This window comes from Phyllobates terribilis, unplaced genomic scaffold (genome assembly GCF_046119375.1).
Source record: "Phyllobates terribilis strain yellow unplaced genomic scaffold, ASM4611937v1 Scaffold_3__8_contigs__length_932513732, whole genome shotgun sequence".
Classification (NCBI taxonomy): domain Eukaryota; kingdom Metazoa; phylum Chordata; class Amphibia; order Anura; family Dendrobatidae; genus Phyllobates; species Phyllobates terribilis.
Window position 1 is genome coordinate 130,771,064 of NW_027362763.1, and position 16,749 is coordinate 130,787,812.

Here is a 16,749-nt window from a genome sequence, read left to right on the forward strand (position 1 = left end):
ATAGTGACAGTGCTCAAATGACATGGGGACAGTATGGAGATCGCCCCAGGAAGCATTTCTGACCCCCAGGTCACTGCTGTCAACAACGTGGTCAGAGGTATTAAGCCACTTTTACGGGCTCACAATAAAACGTTCAAAAACGAAAGTGAAACTTTTTTCCTGTGAAATATGTTAAGGAACATCCTTTCCAGGGAAAAGACTTGTGTATAAGTTAAAATAAATAACCAAAAACAAAAATACTCCTCCACACCTTCGGCTATGTTCACAAGTAGCATTTTTTATGCGTTTTTGCACTTTTGTATTGCTTTCAACTATGACAAATGCATTCACCGGGAAATGTCATTTTAACATTTTACAACCTTATCTGGCCATGTGCTGTGTGACACATGCATAAAGTGCTGAAAAGACATGGGAACAGCATGGGGAAGACCCCTGGAAGCATCTCTGACTCCCAGGTCACTGTCTAAAAGTGAGCCCATCATAAGTGATGCAGACTTGCAACTATCCCCATGCAAGTTCTAGTCCCAGGGCAGTGTTCAATTGTACCTTGCCCATTCCTTGCAATGCAAGCGCAAGTATGCAGCCTGCCACCCACCCACCCCCAGGCTGCAATACCATACTGCTTGCTTGCTTGAACTTGAAATTGGGCCTTTTAGGCATGTGGTGGCGGAATCTGGCCACCACGTCATGGCTTTGTTGGCGGCCAAAAAAAAAATCCATACTCAGTCCCCAGCTGCCCGGTGGCCGGGTGTCCATACTCGGTCCCCAGCAGCCCCGCGGCCGGGTGTCCACACACGCTCCCCAGCCGCCTGGGGGCAGCCGGGTGTCCATAAACGGTCCCCAGCCGCCCCTATTTCTCCTTGGAACATCCCCCCACACACTTTTCTTAGCCCGGCCTGCTTTAGGCAGCATTGGACGAGCCCACCAGAGAATCAGACTCCTCCGGTGGGCCCTGACTTCTCCATCGGTGGAGTTGAGAGTGCCAAGGTGAGGAGCATGATGATGATGACAGAAGTTAGCATCTGCTATGTTTTCTTTTAATGCAAGTGTAAGTGTGCAGCCTGCCACCCACCCACCCCCAGACTGCAATTCCATACTGCTAGCTTGCACTTGAAATGGGGCCTTTTAGTTTGGAAGAGGCCGAAGCTGGCCACTACCTCATGGCTGCTTCGGCAGCGAGGTATCCATACTCAGTCCCCAGCCGCCCCTATTTGTCCTGGTGTGCCTTATACATAAGATTAAGCGCGTATACTAAAACATTACCTGTGCCCTCCCCAGTGCATTTAGTGGGAAGGAGAGCCTATTCCGCTGTAGAGTGTGCATGCCAAACCCCTGTTCATGGTACATGCGAAGATGCCTCCCACCTTGCACCTGTCGTTGCAGACTTGCAACTATCCCCTTTCAAGTCCTTGTCCCAGGGCAGTGTTCAATTGTACCTCTCCCATTCCTTGCAATGCAAGCGCAAGTATGCAGCCTGCCACCCACCCACCCCTAGGCTGCAATACCATACTGCTTGCTTGCCCTTTAAATTGGGCCTTTTAGGCATGTGGAGGCGGAATCTGGCCACCACGCCATGGCTGTGTCGACGGCCTGGTATCCATACTCAGTCCCCAGCCGCCTGGTGGCCGGGTGTCCCCGCTTGCTCCCCAGCCTCCAGGGGGTGGCCGGGTGTCCATACTCGGTCCCCAGCCACCCCTATTTGTCCCGGTAACCTTTCCCACACTTTTCTTAGCCTGGCCTGCTTTAGGGCAGCATTGGCCGAGCCCACCGGACTATCAGACTCCTCCGGTGGGCCCTGGCTTCTCCATCAGGGGAGTTGAGAGTGCCAAGGTGAGGAGCATGATGAGGATGATAGAAGTTAGCATCTGCTTTCTTTTGTTGTAATGCAAGCGCATGTATGTAGTAGCGGCTAGGCCTGAGGTGGTCAGCGTTTTGGCGCATATCCTACCTCCTCCGAGGATTGCTGGATGTTTTCCTGCTACTATCCAAGTTCTATGACTCCCGTTAAAACAAAGCTTCAGGTGATAAATGATGGATGAGGTAGTGGCAAAGGAGAAAGAGCAGGAGGAACAGGGACCATTCACATCAATATCAGGCCAGTCAACCAGATATGTCTTGTAGGATATGTTTCTGTAACAAAAGGAGCGGTTCGGCTACACAGTTATAGGGCATACAGTGAGTTCAATGCCTACCAAAAATTTCGAGGCACTCCAATGCCCCTTGGAAATGACATGGAGGTCAGAGGGCGTTAACTAAACCTTTTTTTCCATTTATAGCAACTGGGTCTCCTGTGCACTGTTGGCCTAAGCAGTGAATGGAAGGCTTTCCAAAAATTATGAGGAACTGCAATGCCCCTTACAAGAGCCATGTGTGGCACCCCAGGGGTCTGGTCACCACAGTAATAGAGATATTTCGTCGGAGAGCAAGTGGGAGGTTTACTGGTCAGGATCCCTTAAACATGCAACATCCTCCTGCCCCAGTCCTGGGAGGGGAGAATTCTGCCCTTATAAACTGGATCTGGGGCGGGGTTGAGTGAGTCAGAGAACAGAGAACAGTCAGAGTCAGAGTGAGAGCAAGGGAAAGTAACAGCAAGGAGCTCTGTAGGAGCTAGGAGCTAAAGACCAGGGGCTGGAAGCTGAGCAGAGCTCGCCCTGGCAGAAGACAATAGGAACCGGACACAGGAGTCCGAGGCTGTGAGGACTTATATATCCAGCAGCAGAAACCAGCCGGCAGGGGATTTCAGGTCCTCTGGCCATAGAAGCCCGGAGGCTCAGTCACAAGAAAGGGACCAGCACCGCCGTCGTGGAGCGGAGGCTAACAGAAGGCCCCAAGTCACCAGCCATACGGGTGAGCACTACAGGGTACACTCAGGGACGTGGGCTACTTCTAGCCGCTTACAGCAAGGTAGCCAGGAAGAGTGCAGACAGACGGGGAGGCCTACAACTCCACCTGGCCAAGGGAACTCCTGCTTGCTCACAGACTGACCAGGCCTCTTATGCTAGCCAGTACTCCCGGGAGGGTCTACCTTATAATCATCAGTAAAGAACCTGAACTGCACTGCAAAGACTCTGAGTCGTTCCTGCTGCGCCCGTGCACCAACACCCCCATCATCCACACTCACTGCCCTGAGGCTATACTCCTCCCGTGGGGAGTTATCCCATTCTCTGCTGTGCACACAACACCAGCCTCAGCGGTCAGCCTCGCAGCGGTGGTACTCCCTGACCGCAATCCACGGGTGGCGCAGTCGGACAATTAACCTCAAAACCTAAGAAAGACTGCCACTGGTTTGACCAGCCTGAGCCACGGGACCGGGTCACCGCCACAGAGACTACAGACCCCAGAGACCCGGCACCGGGTATCCCACACACGTGTACTCACGGCGCAGGGGGCGCGTCACATGCAGTACAGCATATTACAAACATAAGTCCCATTATTGGGGAGTGGGTCTCCCATAGTATTTGCTTATGCTTTCCAAGCAAAAGCTGCCAAAAATTAGGATGGAGCAACTTGCAATGCCCCTTACAAGAGCCATGCAGTACAGCATATTACAAACATAAGTCCCATTATTGGGGAGTGGGTGTCCCATGGTATTTGCTTATGCTTTCCAAGCAAAAGCTGCCAAAAATTAGGACGGAGCAACACGCAATGCCCCTTACAAGAGCCATGCAGTACAGCATATTACAAACATAAGTCCCATTATTGGGGAGTGGGTGTCCCATAGTATTTGCTTATGCTTTCCATGCAAAAGCTGCCAAAAATTAGGTCGGAGCAACTTGCATTGCCCCTTACAAGAGCCATGCAGTACAGCATATTACAAACATAACCATAGTATTTGCTTATGCTTTCCAAGCAAAAGCTGCCAAAAATTAGGACGGAGCAACTTGCAATGCCCCTTACAAGAGCCATGCAGTACAGCATATTACAAACATAAGTCCCATTATTGGGGAGTGGGTGTCCCATAGTATTTGCTTATGCTTTCCAAGCAAAAGCTGCCAAAAATTAGGACGGAGCAACTTGCAATGCCCCTTACAAGAGCCATGCAGTACAGCATATTACAAACATAAGTCCCATTATTGGGGAGTGGGTGTCCCATGGTCTTTGCTTATGCTTTCCAAGCAAAAACTGCCAAAAATTAGGACGGAGCAACTTGCAATGCCCCTTACAAGAGCCATGCAGTACAGCATATTACAAACATAAGTCCCATTATTGGGGAGTGGGTGTCCCATAGTATTTGCTTATGCCTTGCAAGCAAAAGCTGCCAAAAATAAGGACGGAGGAACTTGCAATGCTGGCACCCTGGTGGTATAGTGGTGGTGGAGGCTGAGGATAAGGAGAAGAAGATAAAACAGCCGAAACGAGGAAGCGTATACCCATGTGTGGGTGTGAAGCGGTGCATGTGAATACACCTCCCGAAATAACACAGTGGATTTGACTTTATGTTACTCTACTGTCATTTGGTGGTGATGAGAAGTCTGGCCCAATCCAGCCCTTTTTCATTTTGATAAAGGTCAGCTTGTCAGCATTGTCAGTTGACAGACGAGTGCGCTTATCAGTTATAATTCCCCCAGCGGCACTAAAAACACGCTAGCGGCAGGGCAGGCCAGGACCTCCAAGGCGTACAGAGCGAGTTCATTCCAAGTGTCCAGCTTGGATACCCAATAATTAAAAGGCACAGAGGAATCACGGAGGACGCTGGTACGGTCGGCAAGGTACTCCCTCACCATCTTTTGAAACTTTCCACTCCTTGTGAGAGTACCCCGCGCCTCAGGGCCTGTAAGCTGGGCGGGTGTCAGAAAACTGTCCCAGAACGTTGACAGTGTTCCCCTGCCTCTGCTGGATTGGAGTTGCATCTCTCTCGCCTGTACGCCTTGGTTGGGCAATGAACTGTGACCTCTGCCGCTAGCGTGTTCAGATGGAAATTTTATTAAGAGTTCTGCAGCAAGGGCCTTCTGGTACTGCCCCATTTTTGTAGACCTCTCCACCTCAGGAATAAGAGAGTGAAAGTTCTCCTTGTAGCGGGGGTCTACAAGTGTTACCAACCAGTAATGACTGTCACCCAACATTTTGACAACGCGAGGGTCACGGTTAAGGCAGCGTAACATAAAGTCAGCCATGCGTGCCAGACTGGTAACGGGCAAGATTTCCGTGTCCTCACCAAGATGACGACTGACCATGCTCTCCTCCTCCTCCTCCTTTTCCTCCTCCCCCCTGTCCTCAGGCCACCCACGCTGAACCGACGGTATGACACTTGTACAGGTACTACCATCTACAATGGATGATAGCAGCTCCTGTTCTTCCTCCTCCTCCTCCTCTCCCTCATTGTCCCCCAATGCACGTTGGGATGAGATGAGGCTGGGCTGTGTGTAATCGCCCGCTACGGCTTCTTGATCCATCTCATCATACTCTGGCTGCAATGCTTCCTCTTTAATTCTCTGCAGAGAGCGTTGCAAAAGACAGACAAGTGGGATGCTGACACTAATGATGGCGTCATCGCCACTCACCATCTTGGTGGCCTCCTCAAAGTTTGTCAGGATGGTACATATGTCAGACATCCAGGTCCACTCCTGAGGTCTTATGTGTGGAGTCTGACCTGAATATCGACGGCCTTGTTGCAGCTGGTACTCCACAACTGCTCTCTTCTGCTCACAAATCCTTTGCAACATGTGGAGGGTAGAGTTCCAACGAGTGGGGACATCACACACCAGTCGGTGTGCCGGAAGCTGCAAACGCTGCTGCAACACAGCAAGGGCGGCGGAAGCAGTAGCCGACTTGCGAAAATGAGCTGACAGGCGGCGTACTTTCACGAGCAGATCTGGCAACTCGGGGTACGATTTAAGAAACCGCTGAACCACGAGGTTAAGCACATGAGCCAGGCATGGTACGTGTGTGATCTCACCTCGCCTCAGAGCCGCCACCAGGTTATGGCCATTGTCACACAAGACCATGCCGGGATGTAGGTTCAGCGGTCTCAGCCACAGATCTGCCTGCTCTTTCACAGCTGTCCACAACTCACAAGCAGTGTGAGGTTTATCACCTAAGCTTATGAGTTTCAGTACAGCCTGTTGCCGCTTGGCGGAGGCAGTACTGCAATGCTTCCAGCTTGTAACTGATGTGGTGATATCTGAGATGGAGGCTGAACATGAGGAGGAGGAGGAGGAGGATGCGCCGGAGCTGTACACTGTGTGGGCAACTCTGACTGACATAGGGCCCGCAATCCTCGGTGTGGGGAGGATGTGTTCCGTCCCAAGGTTCGAATGGGTCCCTGCTTCCACTATGTTTACCCAGTGTGCCGTCAGAGAGATGTACCGTCCCTGGCCACAAGCACTTGTCCACGTGTCCGTTGTCAGGTGGACTCTCCCAGTAACTGCGTTGTTGAGGGCACGGCAGATGCTTTGGGACACGTGCTTGTGTAGTGCGGGGATGGCACACCGGGCAAAATAGTGTCGGCTGGGGACCGAGTACCGAGGGACGGCCAGCGCCATAAGATTGCGGAAGGATTCCGTCTCCACCAGCCTAAAAGGCAGCATTTCCAACGCAAGCAGTCGTGAAAGGTGCGAATTTAGGACTGTGGCCTGTGGGGCGTTAGCTACGAATTTCCGCTTTCGTTCAAAGGTCTGGGATATGGACAATTGAACGCTGCGGTGGGACGTGGACGTGGACGTTGATGCTGTTTCTTGAGAAACTGCCATAACAAGTGAAGACTGAGAGGAGGGGGCATCTTTACATGCAGTATGGACAGGGGATTGCCTTGCACACACAACAGGGGGTTCTATTGCACGCACAACAGTGGAAGAAGCAGTGGTGACACCCGCTGACACTGGTCGTGGACCCTGGGTTTCGCCCCACAAAGTCGGATGCTTTGCTGCTAAGTCCAGCAATTTCAGCAACAGGAGCACACAGGACTGTAATGCAGCGTTTGCTGGTATAACCACTGTGTCTCCTATACAGCCTGCCTGCCTGGTATCTGGGATGGATATTAGTCCTGAAAAGGACTGTTTGTTTGTTCTGGCAGCCTTTACAGACCCTACACTAACTATTTCGCAGTTTATATCTCTCCCTAAATCAGCAGCGCTGTCCCTACACTGTCTAATCCGGAGCGACTGTGTCCAAGATGGCGGCGCCCGGTTTTAAATACTCGAGGTGACGCTGTGCGGCCAGCCAATCACTGTAATGCCCACAACCAACATGGCTGCAGCATTGCAGTGACTGGCTGGCAATCCCTGCATGTTCATTGGCTCTGTAAAGAGCGCCAAACATGCAGGGCGGAGACCCTAGCTCCCTCCCGAGTAACCCGGAAATGCTTGGTGCTCGCCGAACATCCCGAGTAGCGTGATGCTCAGGCGAGTACCGAGCAGTGTCGAGCATGTTCGCTCAACACTAATATTTACTTAAAAAATTGGTGACATGTTCAATACGTATTTCACTCACTGTATATAAATATATATATATATATATATATTTATATATATATATGTATATATATATATCTGTTATATATATGTTGTAAAATGGCCACCGGTCATGTCCTTGAAGGTAGATATGTATCGGTGAGGTTGGCAACTTCAGTGATGTAAAACCAGAAAAGCATGCTCCAGCACAAGTAGTGCTGAGAGGGTTAATTAGGTGTGTCAGGGCTGTTTTTTTCGAGCAGTCATAAGCGATGGGGGGATTGGCTGCTCACATATCCCCACCCCCAGGATGTGTGTATAAAATGGAGACCAAGTGTCTCATTCAGTGTCTATGGCTGGAGGTGTGGAGACCTCCAGAGTGTTTGTGCCAAAAAACACTGACCGTGACCGTGAGCGGGTGAACCCGCCATATTGTATTGGACTGTTTATTTTCTGTTTTTGTTACACTGTGCCAGACAAGGCTTTCTTTTGTTTACTTCTGAAAGTGCGGTTTATGCAGCATAATAAACCTACCTTGAACATTTTAAAGAGACAGTGTTCCGTGCCTACCTCTAATGCGGCTAAGTGAGTACTGAAGCCTACAATTGGTGCTAGAAGCACGGGCACAGATCCCAAGGGGCAGTGTGACTGCTATAAGAAACCGTTTATGTCCTGGGTGAAGGCCGCCAGCAAGGGACGTCCGGCAGCATGGAGGAGCTGTTTAAGTGACTGGTGCAGGCTAACCTCCAGCAGCACCAACAGCAACAGCAGTGGCAACAGCAGCAGCAAGAGCAGCAGCAGCAGTTTGAACAGCAGCAGCTGATGCAACAACTACAGCACAAGCAGCAGATGGAGCTCCTGGCCGAGGTGATCCGTGGCAGGGCAACCACCCAACCCCCTACTCCAGGTGATGACTCTCACGTGAGGAAGACGGTAAGGAGAGCATTGAAAATGATGACACCGGGTGATGATGTCAAGGCGTTCCTGACGGTCTTTGAGAGGGTGGTGGAACGGGAGAAATTGCCTCTGGAGCAGTGGGTAGAGGTGCTGGCGCCATATTTAATAGGGGAGCCGCAGAAGGCCTATTATGACCTGACCTTGCAGGATGCAAAGGAGTACGCCAAGTTGAAAAATGAGATTTTGGCGCGCTTGGGAGTGACTCTGACTGTCAAGGTGCAATGAGTGCACCACTGGGCCTGTTGCAATGACAAACCTCCCTGGTCCCAGATGTTCGACCTCCTACACCTGGTCCAAAAGTGGTTGTAACCTGAATCTTCCTCCTCAGCACAAATGGTTGAAAAAGTTGTCATGGACAGGTTCTTACACTCCCTTCCAAGGTCGGTGCAATCCTGGGTTGCCCAGGGAGATCCCCGCAACGCTGATGACTTGGTGGGGTTGGTGGAAAGGTACCAGGCGGTTGAGAGTTCCTTGGGGAAACAAGGGGTCTCCATACTGGGGTTCCCAAAAGGGGGCTGACACCCAAAAGAGGGGAGCTAGAGCCACACCTGGGGGGCGTCCTAGAGCTCAGGAGGGGTCTGAGTTGCTACCTAAGGTCCCTCCCCATAACGTAGTATGTTGGAGGTGTCATACCCCAGGTCACATAGCCGCCCGGTGCCCCATGACAACTGAACCAATGGACTGCAGCGCAGGATGGCGTTGCTCATATTTTGCATTTCCTGCCTGCAGTGCTATCCCTCAACCAAGCGAGGGACTGCAGGCATGTCTCGTGTCGGTAAATGGTATGCAAGTGACTGCTCTTTTAGACTCGGGGAGTTAAGTAACCCTAATGAGAGCCACAGTTCCTCATCAGCTGGTTCCGGGTAAAAAGGTCAGCGTCCGTTATATCCATGGGGACGCTAAGGACTACCCTGTGGCCCGAGTGGTCATAGACACAAACTGTGGCGCCAAGTCCCATAAGGTCGGTGTAGTCAAGGACCTATTGCATCCGTTATAATAGGGCGGGACTTTGCCCTGTTTTGGGACTTGTGAGAGAATGAGAGGAAGCCGGGTTATCAGGGCAACAACCAAGTCACCCCTGAGGAAACCTCATCACAGGCCGCAGCCGATGGGTTTCCTTTTTGTGTGCTGCTTGGGGATGAGGATGAGGCAGCATCCCCGGAAGCTAACATCCCTGAACTGGAGGTGTCTGGGGGAAACTTTGGAACTTGCCAGCTCAGGGACTTAACTCTAAAAGGGGCGTTTAATAATGTAACGGTTCTTAATGGTGTTGCTCAAGAGCTGGGGGCTGACACCTGATATCCACACTTTGCCATCAATGGGGAGTTACTATATCAGGTCACCAAGCTCAGAGGGGAAGTAATCGAGCAGTTACTAGTGCCAGGGCCGTACAGATGCAGGGTGTTAGATATGGCCTATGCACATGTCTTGGGTGGACATCTGGAAGTAGAAAAAACCCAGGAAAGGATCCTCCAGAGGTTCTACTGGCCTAGGTGTCACCGAGAGATAGTGAATTAGTGCAGGTTGAGTCCCACCTGTCAGCTGACCTCCCCGGTGGCTCACTTCCGTAGCCCTTTAGTGCATCTACCTATCATTGAGATCCCATTTGAATGCATCGCAATGGATCTAGTGGGACCCCTGGTCAAGTCCGCCAGAGGACATCAGTACATCCTGGTGGTACTGGACTATGCTATGCGGTATTTGGAGGCCGTGCCCCTACGAAATTCCTCCTCCAAGTGTATAGCCCGGGAGTTGATTCATATCTTTTCCAGGACAGGGTTGCCTAAGGATATTCTAATGGACCAAGGAACTCCGTTTATTTCAAAGGTGATAAGGGAGTTGTGCAAGATCCTACAAATCACACAACTAAGGACCTCAGTTTACCACCCGCAGACAAATGGCTTGGTGGAGCGGTTCAATAAAACCTTGAAGGCCATGTTGAAAAAGGTTGTAGAGAAAGACGGTCGGGACTGGGACTGCCTACTGCCGTACCTTCTGTTCTCCATCAGAGAAGTCCCACAGGCCTCTACTGGAGTCTACCCTTTCGAGATGTTGTATGAATGACACCCCCGTGGATTCCTGGACGTAGCAAAGGGGACCTGGGAGGCTGAGTCTACACCCTACAGGAGTGTAATTGAACATATGGCACAGATGCAACAGAGGATTGCATAAGTAATGCCCATTGTGAAAGAACACCTCCTCAAAGCGCAAGTCGGCAAGGGTGAGACACTTCAACCCTGGAGATCAGGTACTTATGCTGGAGCCTACAGTGAAGAGCAAATTCCTGGCCAAGTGGCAGGGTCCCTATGACGTAGTGGAAAAGGTTGGTGATGTCCATTATAAAATTCACCAACCAGGGAGGAGAAAGGCCTACCAGGTGTACCACGTCAACTTAATCAAGCCATGGTGAGATAGGGAGCCTGTGAAAGCTCCGTGTTTGGTGGCAAAGTCTGAAGCCGATGTGGAAGAGGTCAAGGTGGCTAAGTCGCTCTCATGTGCCCAAAAGCAACAGTGCCGAGAGTTGCTGCAGAGGAACAGGGAACTGTTCTCCGAACTACCAGGTTGTACCCAGATAATAGAGCATGAAGTCCTTACAGAACCTCATGTCCGGGTAAAGCTGAAGCCGTATCCGATTTCCGAAGCCCGCCGAGAGGTAATCTCGAAAGAAGTAAAGCGGATGCTAGGTCTGGGAGTCATTGAAGAATCCCAAGAGTGGTAGGTCCAGTCCCATAGTCCTAGTGCCAAAACCAGATGGAGAATGACAGTTTTGCAATGACTATAGGAAACTGAATGAGGTCTCTAAATTTGATTCATACCCAATGCTCAGGGTAGATGAACTAATTGAAAGGCTAGGGCCGGCCAGGTACATTACCATCTAATGCTCTGCTGACCCATCTCTCTGGTACATGCTCTGCATAATTCCCCTGCTCCTATGTATGCTGTCATCTAATGCTCTGCTGACCCATCTCTCTGGTACATGCTCTGCATAATTCCCCTGCTCCTATGTATGCTGTCATCTAATGCTCTGCTGACCCATCTCTCTGGTACATGCTCTGCATAATTCCCCTGCTCCTATGTATGCTGTCATCTAATGCTCTGCTGACCCATCTCTCTGGTACATGCTCTGCATAATTCCCCTGCTCCTATGTATGCTGTCATCTAATGCTCTGCTGACCCATCTCTCTGGTACATGCTCTGCATAATTCCCCTGCTTCATCTGTCCCACTCCAATCAATATTCACATATGTTTGTCCCTTCCCCACTATATACCTTATCTGATTTTTAGAGGTGCTAAACTGCAGAGACTTGCGTCCTCTCTCTGTCTTTGATCACCCAGCCATCTCCTGTTGAAATGACCAGCTGTTAATTTATCCACAAGCCGTTCCCACAATGCCCTACACCTGATATAGTTTAATGTGGCCTATATATTTAGACTCTCTGTAAGGGGTGCACGCGTGCTGGGGTGTGCACGCGTCTTCTTGTGCAAAGTGGCTTCGGAGAGAAGTGGCAGTTATTTCAGAGGCAGTTAGTCAGGGCAGGAGTCAGGTAACAAACACTTTGACCACTTACTCTCCTTTAAGTATGTTTCTGTTAGCTCTCACTTTTTCCTCTATAGTCCTCCACTTTCTAATAACCCCTCAAATCCCTACACCAAGTAAGAAACTCTTCATCTCTCCCTCCATCCTCCCCATTCATCTCACCTCCTCCTCCAAATTATTCCTCAACATTCAATCCTGGATCTCCAAACACAGACAGCCACCTCATGCTCTCTCTTGCTCCCACCTGCTAACACTTTCTCTGCTCCTCCTCACTGCTGGAGATATCTCTCCAAATCCTGGTCATCCTTGCCATATCCCCACAGTCACTTCTACCTCCTATCCACGACCTTCCACAAACTGTCGCAACCCTTCTAACCTCATACCCATCCAACTAATACCCACCTCCTCAGCTATACTAACAGGAGCTCTATGGAACGCTCGCTCTGTCTGCAACAAACTTTCCTTCATCCATGACCTTTTCATTACAAACAAACTCTCCTTCCTCGCCATCACCGAAACCTGGCTCACCCCCTCTGACACAGCCTCCCCAGCTGCACTTTCATATGGCGGATTCCACCTTTCCCACACCCCCCGCCCCAATGGCAAACATGGTGGAGGCGTAGGTTTCCTCCTATCAGAACTCTGCGCTTTCACCAAAATCCCACTGCCACCCTCCGTTACACTCCCCTCTTTTGAGGTGCACTGTGTGCGCATCTATTCCCCCTCCAACCTCCAACTGGCCGTCGTTTACCGACCCCCAGGGCAAGCCACCACCTTCTTAGACCATTTCACTACCTGGCTGCTTCACTTCCTTTCCACTGACATCCCCACTATCATAATGGGTGACTTCAACATCCCCATTGACACTCCCCACTCGTCTGTCTCTAAGCTCCTATCCCTCACTTCCTCCTTTGGACTCACTCAATGGTCTTCCACACCCACCCACAAAGATGGCCACACACTGGACCTCATCTTCACCCGCCTCTGTTCCCTATCTAACCTCTCTAACTCACCACTCCCTCTCTCTGACCATAACCTCCTCACATTCTCTACCCTCTCCTCTCCGGGTGCACAATCCCCACTCCACAAACTCACACACCCTCGCAGAAATCTCAAACACCTTGACCTACACTCTCTCTCTGAATCCCTCCTTCCTCTCACAGACATAAATTCCTTACACGATGCAGACGTTGCTGCTGCTTCATATAACACCACAATAGCTTCAGCTCTAGACTCGATCGCCCCTCTCACACACACCACACCTCACACATTCAACAGGCAACCCTGGCACACTAAACTTACCAAAGAACTGCGCCGGGCCTCCAGGGTTGCGGAGCGGAGATGGAAAAGGTCTCACTCCATCGAGCACTTCATCGCATTCAAGCAATCCCTCACTAATTTCAAGTCCGCACTCACTACAGCAAAGCAAACCTACTTCTCATCTCTCATATCCTCCCTATCTCACAACCCTAAACAGCTATTTAACACTTTCAACTCTCTCCTTCGTCCCCCAGCACCTCCTCCCTCTTCTCTCATCTCAGCCGACGACTTTGCCTCATTCTTCAAACAGAAGATTGACACCATCAGACAAAACTTTGGCCTAAAGTCCACACAACCCCTCCTCATATCTACTCAACCCTCCTCCTCCAAACCCCACTTCTCCACCATTACAGAAGGTCAAGTCTCCTCTTTACTCTCCAAATCACACCTCACCACCTGCGAACTTGACCCAATCCCATCCCACCTCATCACTAACCTCACCACAGTCTTCATCCCAACCCTAACCCACCTCTTCAATCTATCACTAACAACCGGAGTCTTCCCCTCATGTTTCAAATATGCCGCAATCACACCCATCCTCAAAAAGCCCTCCCTTGACCCTTCCTCTCTGACCAGCTACCGCCCCATATCACTCCTCCCCTTTGCCTCAAAACTTCTAGAACAACATGTCCACCTTGAACTGTCCTCCCACCTCTCCTCCTGCTCCCTCTTCGACCGTCTACAATCTGGCTTCCGACCGCATCACTCGACTGAAACTGCCCTGACCAAAGTCACCAACGACCTACTAAATGCCAAATCCAAGCAACACTACTCCATCCTCCTCCTTCTGGACCTGTCATCTGCCTTTGACACAGTGGACCATTCCCTCTTACTCCAGATTCTCTCATCTCTTGGCATCACGGACTTGGCTCTATCTTGGATCTCCTCATACTTAACAGACAGGACATTCAGCGTCTCCCACTCACGCACCACCTCCTCATCTCGCCCCCTATCTGTCGGTGTCCCCCAAGGTTCAGTTCTAGGACCTCTGCTCTTCTCCATCTACACCTTCGGCCTGGGACAGCTCATAGAGTCTCACGGCTTTCAGTATCACCTCTATGCTGACGACACACAGATCTACCTCTCTGGACCCGATATCTCCTCCCTACTAACCAGAATCCCACAATGTCTGTCCGCCATCTCATCCTTCTTCTCCGACAGATTTCTAAAACTCAACATGGATAAAACAGAGTTCATCATCTTTCCACCCTCTCATTCACATCCCCCATCCGACCTATCCATCAACGTCAATGGCTGTTCACTCTCCCCAGTCCCACAAGCTCGCTGCCTTGGGGTAACCCTGGACTCTGATCTCTCCTTCAAGCCACATATCCAAGCCCTTTCCACCTCCTGCCGACTCCAACTCAAAAACATCTCCCGGATCCGTGCATTCCTCAGCAAAGACTCTGCAAAAACACTAGTGCATGCCCTCATCATATCCCGCCTCGACTACTGCAACCTCCTGCTCCGTGGCCTCCCTTCCAACACTCTTGCACCTCTCCAATCTATCCTAAACTCTGCTGCTCGACTAATCCACCTGTACCCCCGCTATTCCCCGGCCTCTCCTCTCTGTCAATCCCTTCACTGGCTCCCCATTGCCCAGAGAATTCAGTTCAAAACTCTAACCATGGCATACAAAGCCATCCACAACCTGTCTCCCCCATACATCTGTGACCTAGTCTCCCGGTACTTACCTGCACGCAACCTCCGATCCTCACAAGATCTCCTGCTCTACTCCCCTCTTATCTCCTCCTCCCACAATCGTATACAAGATTTCTCCCGTGCTTCCCCCCTACTCTGGAACTCTCTACCCCAACATATCAGACTATCGCCGACCGTGGAAACCTTCAAAAGGAACCTGAAGACCCACCTCTTCCGACAAGCCTACAACCTGCAGTAAACACCACTGCACGACCAGCTCTACCCTCACCTACTGTATCCTCACCCATCCCTTGTAGACTGTGAGCCCTCGCGGGCAGGGTCCTCGCTCCTCCTGTACCAGTCGCTGACTCGTTTTGTTAAGATTATGTAAATGCTTTTGTTATGTATATCCCTATCACATGTAAAGCGCCATGGAATAAATGGCGCTATAATAATAAATAATAATAAATAATAATAATTACCACCCTTGACCTCACAAAAGGGTATTGGCAGATCCCTATGGCCCAAGCCGTTTGGGTTGCAAGAAGCTTCAGCTACCTTCCACAGAGCCTACCTGGATGATATCATGATCTACAGCCAGGATTGGGGAAGCCATCTGAGTAAAGTCCAGGCAATGTTCGATGCTCTGCGGAAGGCGGGGTTTTCAATCAACCCCAAGAAATATGCATTGGGTATGGAGGAAGCCAGATATTTGGGCTATGTTGTAGGCAGCGGCGTGATAATGCCCAAAATAAATAAAATTGAAGCGATCCAGGGTTGGCCACAACCTCTGTCGAAAAAGCAGGTCAAAGCCTTCCTGGGCATCGTGGGCTACTACCGCTGGTTCATCCCTAACTTTGCCCCTCTGACAGACCTCCTTAAAGGAACAAAGTCGGCTATGGCTAAGTGGTCGCCAGAAGCTGAGACAGCTTTCCTGGAGCTAAAGCAGGCTCTGTGTAAACAGCCAGTTCTGGTGGCACCGGATTTCTCAAAGGAGTTTGTGGTCCAGACAGATGCGTCAGATTTTGGACTGGGGGCTGTCCTATCACAAGAGGTGAATGGGGAGGAGCACCCCATAATGTATTTAAGCTGGAAGCTGACATCTTGTGAGAAGTATTATTCCATAGTGGAGAAGGAATGTTTGGCTATCAAGTGGGCGTTGGACTCCCTGAAATACTACCTGTTAGGCAGGAAGTTCAGGCTGGTGTCAGACCATGCCCCACTAAAGTGGATGAGAGAGAAGAAGGGGAGCAATGCTGACGCATTGTCGAGGGTCCACTGTATGTTAGCAGAAAGTGCCAAGCCTCTGGCTTTGGGCAGAGGGGGGGGTATGTAAAATGACCACCGGTCATGTCCTTGAGGGTAGATATGGCAACTTCAGTGATGTAAAACCAGAAAAGCATGCTCTAGCACAAGTAGTGCTGAGAGAGTTAATTAGGTGTATCAGGGCTGTTTTTTTTGAGCAGTCATAAGTAGTGTTGAGCCACCCCCGTAGTGTTCGAGTTCAGTTCGGTTCGCCGAACACCTTCGAACACCGTTAAAACCAATGGCAGGCAAACAAAAACACATAGAAACACATAGAAAACACATAGAAAACACTTCAAAGGTGTCCAAAAGCTGACAAGCTGCTCAGAAGACACAACTAACACATGGAAAAGTGACAAGTACATATAGTCATGCGAAAAGAAAAGAGGTGGAGGAGTAAAAGGAGGGGGAGACACAGATATAGGCATGTCATGCCCTTCTAAAACCAAAAAAGTGCGAAGCCGACACGGCCAGTCCGTTCCTGCCCGTGCGACTTCCGTGTCGCCGGGTTTGTGCCAGAGCCGCGGTGGACCCTGACGGCCAGCCCCCCTCTCCTAATACTGGTGCCTGTCCGCTGGTGGGTCGAGCGAGTCCCCCTG